We start from the raw sequence: 10,492 nt of genomic DNA on the forward strand, positions 1-10,492 counted from the left end.
TCTATTTATACAAGTCATAGTCGAACACACTGATCTCGTTGGAAGTGGGAGTTGTGAAGTAGTGGAGATCATGGATGAGTGATGAAAATGTGTCTTATGATTATGGGAAAACTTGACAGTTTGTACTCCCACTAATCCTTTACCTGTCACTTATCCGTTATTCCAGGCACTTTCTCTTACTGGGTGTGTTGCATGTCGCACGCTGTAAACCGCCAGACCAATACCCTGATGTACATACCCAGTTTGTAACATGTTTGATGTCTCGAGTATTTTTTAGAAAATAAAAATTAGTCATGACTGGCATGATTTATGTTACTAAGGATGCCATGTAAAATTTACTTGTGTAATTGATTTACTTGGATGAGGCTGATATGTCTCGGGTAAGACAAATCATATGAATAAGATTTGTTGTGAGATTTTTTCAGGAAATAGCATATGGTGCTCTTAGGTTAAATAATTAAATTATTTATAAAATTGTTGTATATATAAAATATTGTTTGTAATCGATGCACGTAAATCATCGTTGGTAAGTAAGAAGCTTAAACATAATCGATGCAAGTAAAGCATCATTGTTCATAGCCTGTCTAGACCATTCGCGGATTTCACGGTCTTATAAGGAGCATGACCGGCTATCTTTAAGAGGCTTCCAGGAGCTATCTGGTATAGTTTGAGGACGGGGTGACCGGTCCTCATAGGAGAGGGACGACCGGTGGTCATCATGGTACCTGATTGTTTAGCTTAAGTTAAATCTAGGCCGGTCAAATCAGCCGGTTAACTTGAGTGGTTTCTGTAAAATTTATTTAAGATTTTATAAGTAGCGTGACCGGCCTACTTTTTCCTATGATTCGGAGCAGTACCTGCAGCCTAGGAGCAACGTGATTGGTCAAGGCCAAAGATGGGTCGCGTGTAAGCATAAGGACACCTCATTGGTCGCCCAAGATTTAATCTAAGCCAGCCAATTCGGTCGTCTAAATTGAGCAGCTGTGATCAATTTAAGATTGCCATGGGCGGTCTTGACCTAATTAAGACCCTTTTGGGGCCACTCGACAGGCTTGCCTTGGCTTAGTAATTGTGAACACTTCCTGCGGGTTAGGAGAGTTCTGATTGTCCGGGATAATAGAAGGGTCGTCCAGGAACATCATGGAACTTGTTTGGTCACGTCAGTAAAGGGCCATGCTTGACAAATCGACCGGCCAACTCGTACGCCGTGATCGTTTCTTCCTGGTTTCCTTTTTGTTCCTGGCTTCCCGATTTTTGAGAGAATTGCATTTATATTAGCTCCGGGACCGGTTTCCTAGTTTGCCTAGGTTTTCTCGACCAATAGGGATCGAGATATTGTGCAGGCTCCGTTTTGGGGCAAAGACCTAATTTTTGTAACTGGAAAAATAAGGTCAAAAATTGAATTTTGTAAATTGACACAAAATTAATCAAGTTTTGGTGAATTTTGCACGTTGATACAAAATCACTAATTTTTATCCTGGAGAGCAGTGTAGCTCGGCGCTGATAGACACATTTTGTGTCTAAGTTGTCCTCAATTTTCTTTATTGTTGGTACTCGGATTTGTGCTTATTTTGGTGTTTTATGTGTTTGTAGGTATTTTTGGAAAATAAAAATTTTTGGAAAAATCGGCTCGAAAAATTATGCGGAACACCCCCAAGGACAACTGCTAAACAAACCATAGTTTTGGATAAGGGGCACCTCAATTACTAAGGGGCACCTCAGTTGAGCATCTGCTATTCACACCCCCAGTCTGGTTAAGGGGACTTCATCCACTTCATTTGAATTTTCAGTTTGGCGGGAAACTGTTCACAGGCTATTATCAGAATTAGGGTGATTTAGAGTTGTTTTAAAGAGATTCAATGGTTGAGATTCTTTGGGATGAATTTTTTGTGCGTAACAGGCGTGGTATGATTGTCTGTTTTGACTGAATTTGGCTAGATAATCCAAGGGATCAAACCAGAGCAGTTTGTGCACGGGAGAAATATGTTGTCACATGCGTAACTGCTGAATCGAGTTTGGAAATATTTTTTGGGGATTCTTTCATGGTTTTGGACTTGTATGGGCCTGTTAAGACGAAACAGGACTGGTAACCCGGTTAGTTTGAAGAAAGAATGAAGATTCCTCGGTATTTCATTCAAACATGGAAGAAATATATTTTCGGCTTTATCTATGGAAAGTGTTTGAGGACTGAGCGTGTTTGACGCATGTTGGGATGTTTGGAAGAGTGTTTGAACAGAGGATGACTACAACAGGTGCGTGCAGGCGAAGAAAAAGGAAAGAAAATATTGTCGTGGTTGGCAGCGTTAATGAGGATTAGAATGGAGTTATTACGGTGATTTTCTTATTACAGAGATGTATAAATAATGAAGGGATATGCAAGGAAGAGTACGGAGAGTTCGGGAGATTATAGAGCATCACAAAGTCGAGAAAATCAAATTCCAGAAATATTTTTCTGCTGCTGCTCATCTGAAGAATGTGAAGAACAAACCATCCAAGACAGTCGTTTTTCAACAGTGGAAACGACACATAGCCGTGGGTCTAGAATCAGCGACAGTACACTTCTATCGTTCTTTTCTGTTTGTAACACATATAACTGTTACAAACCCAGTTATCATTGTTTCTCCCATTTCATCATTTGTAAACACCATTTGAGCAATGAAATCAACTTTTGAGCATGTTTTCCTAATGATGAGATAAACCCAATTTTTGGGGCGACGGAGGAAGCCATTCTCTCAAGAATTATGTGGTAATATTTATTTTATAAATTTATGCAATATTTTTATATGATTAATTGCATTGATAAAAAATAAATTAAATGATTATTATTAATCAAATGTGTTTTCTCTTGATGATGCATGCTTAGTTTTAGACTCTTGATGCGTTATACTTGCGACTAACATTTGATATTTTGGGAATCTGATTTTGGCAATACTTTAGAATCGAATCAATTGTTTAATTTGCATGATATAAATTAATTTAGAACCACATAAGTATTCATGAATGGTGAAATCCTAGCTCCATCCTCTCCATAATTTTAACAACCTAGCAACATTTATTTGCTTTATTTTCTTTGCTTTAAAATTAAGTCTAAAATTGACTGCTTTCATAAGTCTCAACGAACTTTTGAAATCACATCAATTTTTGGCGCCACCGACGCGGACTTGTCTTTAGGCTAGAGTTTTTAGATTTTTATTTGTTTTTCATTTTTATTTTATTTGTTCTTCTTTACATTTCTGGGTTTTTGTCTTTTCCTTACAGATTTTGGAATTTGGAGCGAAAGAAAAATTTGCCAAAGCTTTTGGTGAATACTAAAAGATTTGGAGTAAAAGCAAAGCGAAAGGAGCGAAAGAAAAGCAGAATAAAAATTACGATATTGGGACTCTATTTTTTTTAAACCCAACGAAAGGGTAGTTTAAATATAGAATGTTTGCAGAGAAGGACGGCGATTACGATATCGCCGCTGCCCCTCGGGTTCGCACATGACATAGGAGTCATGGCCCGAGTCGACTTCAGCGGTTCATCCCCTGTCTGGTATGGGAGGTAAGTTTGTCGAAACACTCGCGAATGTCCTGTCAGCGAGTTACTGTATTCCTTCGTTTGCATATATGCTGAGGATTTGAAAACGACTGCTTTAATTTCCTTGTAAAGGGCAAGGACTGGCCATACAAGATAAGGGTTCGGATTTCATCACCGTTCCCTTCTTGCCCGCCTTAGGAAAACAAAACCAAACGCGAACCTAAGACTAAAATTTGACTAGAACGAGACCTATAGGGTAACGAGCTTAATAGGAAAGTCATTCGAAAAATATTGGTTACTCTTTTAAGCATGCTTCAAAGTCCATGATGGTTTCTGTGAGTTGAATACGCCGCCTTGTAACGCCGGTGAGGCCTTGGGTATCAAAGCTCCACTGAGCTTCCCTCATCTCGATTTCAACTTACTTAAACTCGGATTGATTCCAGAGGGGTTTGCTTAAATTTTAACGAATTCCCTTTTGAAGGATTAGGAGCTGGTCTAGAAACAATCCGTGGAGCCATCATGCTTGTTGTTTGCTAGAAATAAGTAGGTTTGCTGTGGTGGAGTCAGCCTTGTTTGTGTTTTCATAGAACTTCCTTTCCTTTTAGGATTTCTTTCTTTTTCTTTTGTTTTTCTAGTGTATTCCAAGGTTATTAAAGAGCGGGTTTGGAAAAGAAACACTCTAGGTCGTTTGATTAGTGATAAACCTAGTAGTTCTTCTTGTGGAAGCAGGGAGCTCGAAGACTCTTCTTTTGAGAGCCCTGTTTTTGGAAACTTCAGTTTTGAGAATCTGTCTCTTTCTGAGGAAAATACCCCTAGTACTTCAGCTGTGCCAGCAATGGCAACTTTGAAAGATTACATGTTCCCAACTAGGTCCACCCGAGCTTCGTGCATTAAATTTCCAGCCACTACGGCTAATTTCGAGATAAAACCTAGTATTCTGCAGATGATCCCTATATTCTTAGGAAAAGATGATGAGAACCCTTATTTTCATATTAGGGACTTTGAGGAAATTTGTGGGACAATTAGAATAAAAGACCTTACTGATGAAGTCTTGAAACTTAAGATGTTTCCCTTTTCCTTGAGAGATAAAGCCAAGACCTGGCTGAACAACCTACCATCTGAATCCATTGAAACATGGAAGGAACTTATTGCTGCTTTCTATATGAAATTATACCCTAAGCATAAAACTGCGTCTGTTAGGCAGAAAATTAGTGCTAGTGTGCAGCAAGAAGGAGAGTCTCTTTATAGATTCTTCGAGATATTCAATGATCTCCTATCCCAGTGTCCTCACCATGTATTTGATAAGATGAAACTCGTAGAGATTATTTATGATGGTTTAGACTATTCAACCAAAGCCATGGTTGAGTCTATGTGCGCTGGTGAGTTCACTAGTAAAAGTGTTGATGATGCTTTCACCTTCTTAGGAGTTGTCGCTGAAAAAACCCAACAGTGGGAATCTTGTGTTGAACCCCCCCAATAGACTCTTGGCCAATAGAAATAGCACCAATATGGTAGATACAAGCTCCGGGTCTGATGCTAAGTTTGCTGCTTTGTCTAGAAAGTTAGAAGCTTTGGAATTGAATCATCCTAAACATAGGTCTCTTGTTGAACCTGATGATAGGTTTAGAGCCTCTCAAGTATCTAATTGTGGAGTAGAACCCAATAACTCATTTTTGGAAGGTCAGGTTAGTGAAGAGCAATCCCATGTTGTCTATAACAATGCTAGGTTTGAGAACCGACAAAAGTTTGACCCATACTCAGAGACTTACAACCCTGGTTGTAGAAACCATCCTAATTTTTATTGGTCTAAGAGTCAGAATCAAGGACAGTCTAGTAATTCTCAGCCTCCCCCAGGTTTTGGTTATGCTAAGAACTCTTCAGGTCAACCCCAGTTTCAGAATGATAAAAAAATCTCCACCTTAGAAGAAATACTTACCATGTTAGCAAAGAACCATGGGATGTTATCAAAGAACCACTGTGGTTTTCAAGAAGAAACCAGGCAGAATTTTAAGAATAATTCCCAGTCTCTTGCTAACTTAGAACTTCAAGTCGGCCAAATAGCTAAGTTTCTTAGTGAAAGTGAATATGGAAGGTTCCCTATTCAAACTAATCCTACCCCTAAAGGAGAGAAATCGTACAATCATGTGAATTCTATAACAACCCTTAGGAGTGGAAAGAAAGTTGACATTAAGGTTGCCATGCCTGATAGTGAACATGCTGTAGTTTACCCTTCTGAGCCAGAAAATGAGGAGACTGATAGAGTCTCCAAAGAGACCAATGAGGGTCCTGCTGAGCCTGGCTTTGTTCCCAGAACCCCGTTCCCCCAGCTGCTAGTTACAACTAAGAGGGAGTCCAACTTTAATGATATATTGGAGGTTTTTAAGAAGGTTACTATCAACCTCCCATTGTTAGATGCGATTAAGCAGATTCCCGCTTATTCCAAGTTTCTTAAGGATATGTGTACGCGAAAGCGAAAACTTAGTGTCCAGAAGAAATACTTCCTAGCTAGTCATGTGAGTTCTATTATTCAGAATACCACTACTCCTAAGTATAAAGACCCAGGGTCCCCTACTATTTCTTGCACAATAGGTAAATACCGTGTCGAGAAAGATTTGCTTGAGTTAGGAGCCAGTGTGAACTTAATCCCATACCATGTGTACCTTAAGCTAGGACTTGGTGAGATGAAACCTACCCAGATGACACTTAAGTTAGCTGATAGGTCCGTTAAAATTCCTCGTGGTGTGATCAAGGACGTTCTTATTGAGGTCGACAAGTTTATTTATCCAGTGGATTTTGTTATCCTAGATACCCAACCTGTCCCTGACCCAGAGAACGAAATACCAATGATTTTAGGTCGCCCGTTTTTAGCTGCATCCAATGCGGTCATTAACTTTCGAAATGGTATTATGAATTTGTCTTTTGGTAATATGACTATTGAGCTGAAATTTTTTAATATTAGTAAGCTACCCTCTGAACTAGATGACTCGAACATAGAAGAGGTGAACATGATAGGAACATTAGTCGAGGAGTCATTACCAAACACTTTGTTAGAAGATCCATTAGAGAAATGCCTAGCCCACTTTGGGATTGATTTTGATGATTACGATGTGATTAATGAGGTGAATGCTTTGTTAGATTAAACCCCTTTGATAGACACTAGTAATGGCTGAAAACCTAAGTTCGAACTTCTACCCGTTTCTAAGTCTACCCTAGTTCCTTCGTTAGAAAAGCCTCCTGAGTTGGACCTTAAACCATTACCAGATTCCCTGAAGTATGTGTTTTTAGGCCCATCTGAAACTTTCCCTGCGATTATAGCATCCAACTTGGATAGTGATCAGGAAAGTAGGCTAGTGATCGTCCTTCGGAATAACAAGGAAGCTTTAGGGTGGACCATAACAGACATTAAGGGTATAAGTCCTACTGACTGTATGCATCATATCTATTTAGAGAGTGACACCAAACCTTCTAGGGAGATGCAACGTCGACTGAACCATAATATGAAAGAAGTAGTTCGAACCGAGGTTCTTAAGCTGTTAGATGTAGGCATTATCTACCCTATTTCAACAGTAAGTGGGTCAGCCCCGTTCAGGTTGTTCCCAAGAAATCCGATATTACTGTAGTCCAGAATGATAACAATGAGTTAATCCCAACCCGGTGACCATGGGTTGGCGTGTCTGTATTGACTATAGGAAATTGAACAAGGTCACTAGGAAGGACCACTTTACCCTTCCCTTCATCGACCAAATGCTAGAGAGATTAGCTGGACATAGCCATTATTGCTTTTTAGATGGATACTGCGGTTATAATAAGGTTGTTATTTCCCCAGAAGACCAAGAGAAAACCACTTTCACCTGTCCCTTTGGTACCTTTGCGTATAGACGCATGCCTTTTTGGATATGTAATGCCCCTGCGACCTTTCAGCGTTGTATGTTGAGCATATTTTATGACATGGTAGAACGGTTCTTAGAGGTCTTTATGGATGATTTTTCAGTGTTTGGTTCGTCTTTCGATGAGTGCTTGCATCATTTGTCATCAGTTTTGACTAGGTGTAAGGAAAATAATTTGGTGCTTAATTGGGAGAAATGTCACTTCATGGTTCGTTCAGGAATTGTTCTAGGGCATATCGTATCTTCGAAGGGTATAGAGGTAGACATAGCCAAATTTGACTTTATTAAAACTTTACAGGTCCCAAAAACCGTAAGAGATATTAGGCCATTCTTAGGGCATGCAGGTTTTTATCGTCGATTCATTAAGGATTTTAGCTTAATTTCTAGACCTCTTTGCAATTTTCTTGCAAAAGACGTTAAGTTTGTCTTTGATGATGCTTATTTAGAGGCTTTTGAGAAGCTTAAGAATTTACTCACTACCTCCCCCATAGTCCAGGCACCCAACTGGAACCTACCCTTTGAGATCATGTGTGATGCTTCAGATTATGCTATTGGTGTTGTGCTAGGTCAGTGAGAAAATAAGTTACTTCATGTGATTTACTATGCTAGCAAAACTCTGAATGATGTCCAGTTGAACTATACCACTACGGAGAAGGAACTATTATCTATTGTGTTTGACTTAGACAAGTTTAGATCCTACCTCTTAGGTTCTAAGGTCATAATCTTTACTGATCATGCTGCTTTGAAGTATCTTCTTTCCAAGAAGGATACTAAACCTAGATTGATTAGATGGATCCTATTGTTGCAGGAATTTTCCTTAGATATTAGAGATAAAAAAGGTGCAGAAAATATAGTAGCATATCACTTGTCTAGTCTTGTTGTGGATACCCTTAATGATTCTCCTCATGTTAGGGATAGTTTTCCTGATGAAAAACTGTTCTTTGTTACCCAAGCACCTTGGTATGCGAATATAGTGAATTATCTTGTTACTGGTCGAATGCCCCAACATTAGGGTAAACAAGATCATTCTAGGTTTTTAGCCGAGGTGAAGCACTTCTTTGGGATGATCCTTATTTATTTAAGTATTGTCCAGACCAGATTATTAGGAGATGTATACCTGAGAGTGACCAGTCCAGTATTATTTCCTTTTGTCATGATCATGCTTGTGGGGGTCACTTTAGTGCTAAGAAGACTGCTGCTAAGATATTGCAGTGTGGATTCTATTGTACTTCGTTGTTTGAAGACTCCCATAGTCACTGTGTTACGTGTGAGCGTTGCCAGAAATTAGGAACCATTTCCCGTAGGAACATGATGCCCTTGAACCCTATTTTAGTTGTTGAGGTCTTTGATGTGTGGGGTATTGACTTTATGGGTCTGTTTCCTAAATATTTTGGTAACCTTTACATCCTTGTCGTTGTAGACTATGTCTCTAAGTAGATTGAGGCGGTTGCGTGTAAAACCAATGACCATAGGGTTGTGATTGAGTTCTTGAAAAATAATATATTACACGTTTTGGTACACCACGAGCTATAATTAGTGACGGAGGGTCGCACTTTTGTAATGGACCTTTTAGGATTTTGATGAAGAAATATGGTATTACACATAAGGTAGCTACCCCATATCATCCACAGACTAGTGGTCAGGTAGAGGTTTCCAATAGGGAGATAAAGCGTATATTAGAGAAAACAGTTAATCCTAATCGGAAAGACTGGTCGTCTAGGATTACTGATGCCTTATGGGCTCACCGTACTGCGTTTAATACCCCCATTGGAATGTCGCCTTATCGGCTTGTGTATGGAAAGGCATGTCATTTACCTGTTGAGTTTGAACATAGAGCTTATTGGGCTGTTAAGCTGCTAAATTTTTCACTTGACAAGGCAGGAGCCCATAGGAAACTCCAGCTCAATGAGTTGGAAGAGATTCGTATAGATGCTTACGATAGTGCGAAGGAGTATAAGAACAAAATGAAACTTGTGCATGATAAGAATATTTTAAGGAAGTCATTTTCTCCAGGTCAAAAAGTTCTTCTGTATGATACCCGCTTGCATCTTTTCCCTGGGAAGTTAAGTTCTCGGTGGACGGGTCCTTTTATTGTTCGCACTGTCTTTCCTCATAGAGATGTTGAGATCGAGACACCAGATGGTAGTAGTTCTTCTAAGGTTAATGGTCAGAGATTGAAACCCTTTTTAGAGCCCTTTCCTACAGGTGATATTGAGGAGGTCCCTCTGGAGGGCCCTGTTGACCCTTGATTGACCATCGAGGCGATTGTATGTTGTATATTAGTTTTTGATTTCTCTCTTCACCCAGTTACTATCTTTCCGACTTCTCTCTTTACTGATTCCTCATGTTACTTTGCTTTTTGGTATTGCTCTTTCATTAGAAACATTGGGGACACTGTTATATTTAAGTTTGGGGGTGGGGAAGAAACTTTTTGTTAGCTTTTAGTTGCAATAAATAAACTCCAGAGCCTAGAAATTTATGCTTATTAAGGTTGGAACTAACCAATCTAAGTGGATGGGAACATCTTGGTTGTAGGAGTTGAGGAACCAATCTTATTAGATGAAAACATCTAAAGAGTCTATTCATAAAAGCACAGAGCTCAGGTGTTAGAATTAAAAAAAACATGGTAGTTTCGCCATAACTCGTTGAATCCTAATCCCTTCTGTTTTTATTTCTTAAGTGATTTGGTGGGGCACACGACTCAAGTTGTTACCATTGCTAGGTAAAATAGGGTGATTGAGATACCAAAAATAAATAAAAATAAATAAGTTTGAGACCAGACCATCAGACCAACCGGAATAAATTCAATAAAGTCGACCACTGGTGCCCTTGTATATGCCAGTTGTGTTGACCTAGAATTAGGTTTATCGACTATTTGTCCCCTTGTATATGCCAGTTGTGTTGATATTAGTCAGACCTGTATCTCAGTCCATTAGGATAGGTTCATCTTGGCAGTGGCCTTCAGACAGATATGGGAAACACCGTTCACTTTAACCATCTATTTTTCTCTTTATCCATCTTCTTAATCTTTCCATATGATTGGTTGACTCCGGTTATGATGTACAGAAACTATCTGAGTAGAGCTCTGT

This window comes from Papaver somniferum, unplaced genomic scaffold (genome assembly GCF_003573695.1).
Source record: "Papaver somniferum cultivar HN1 unplaced genomic scaffold, ASM357369v1 unplaced-scaffold_118, whole genome shotgun sequence".
Classification (NCBI taxonomy): Eukaryota; Viridiplantae; Streptophyta; class Magnoliopsida; order Ranunculales; family Papaveraceae; genus Papaver; species Papaver somniferum.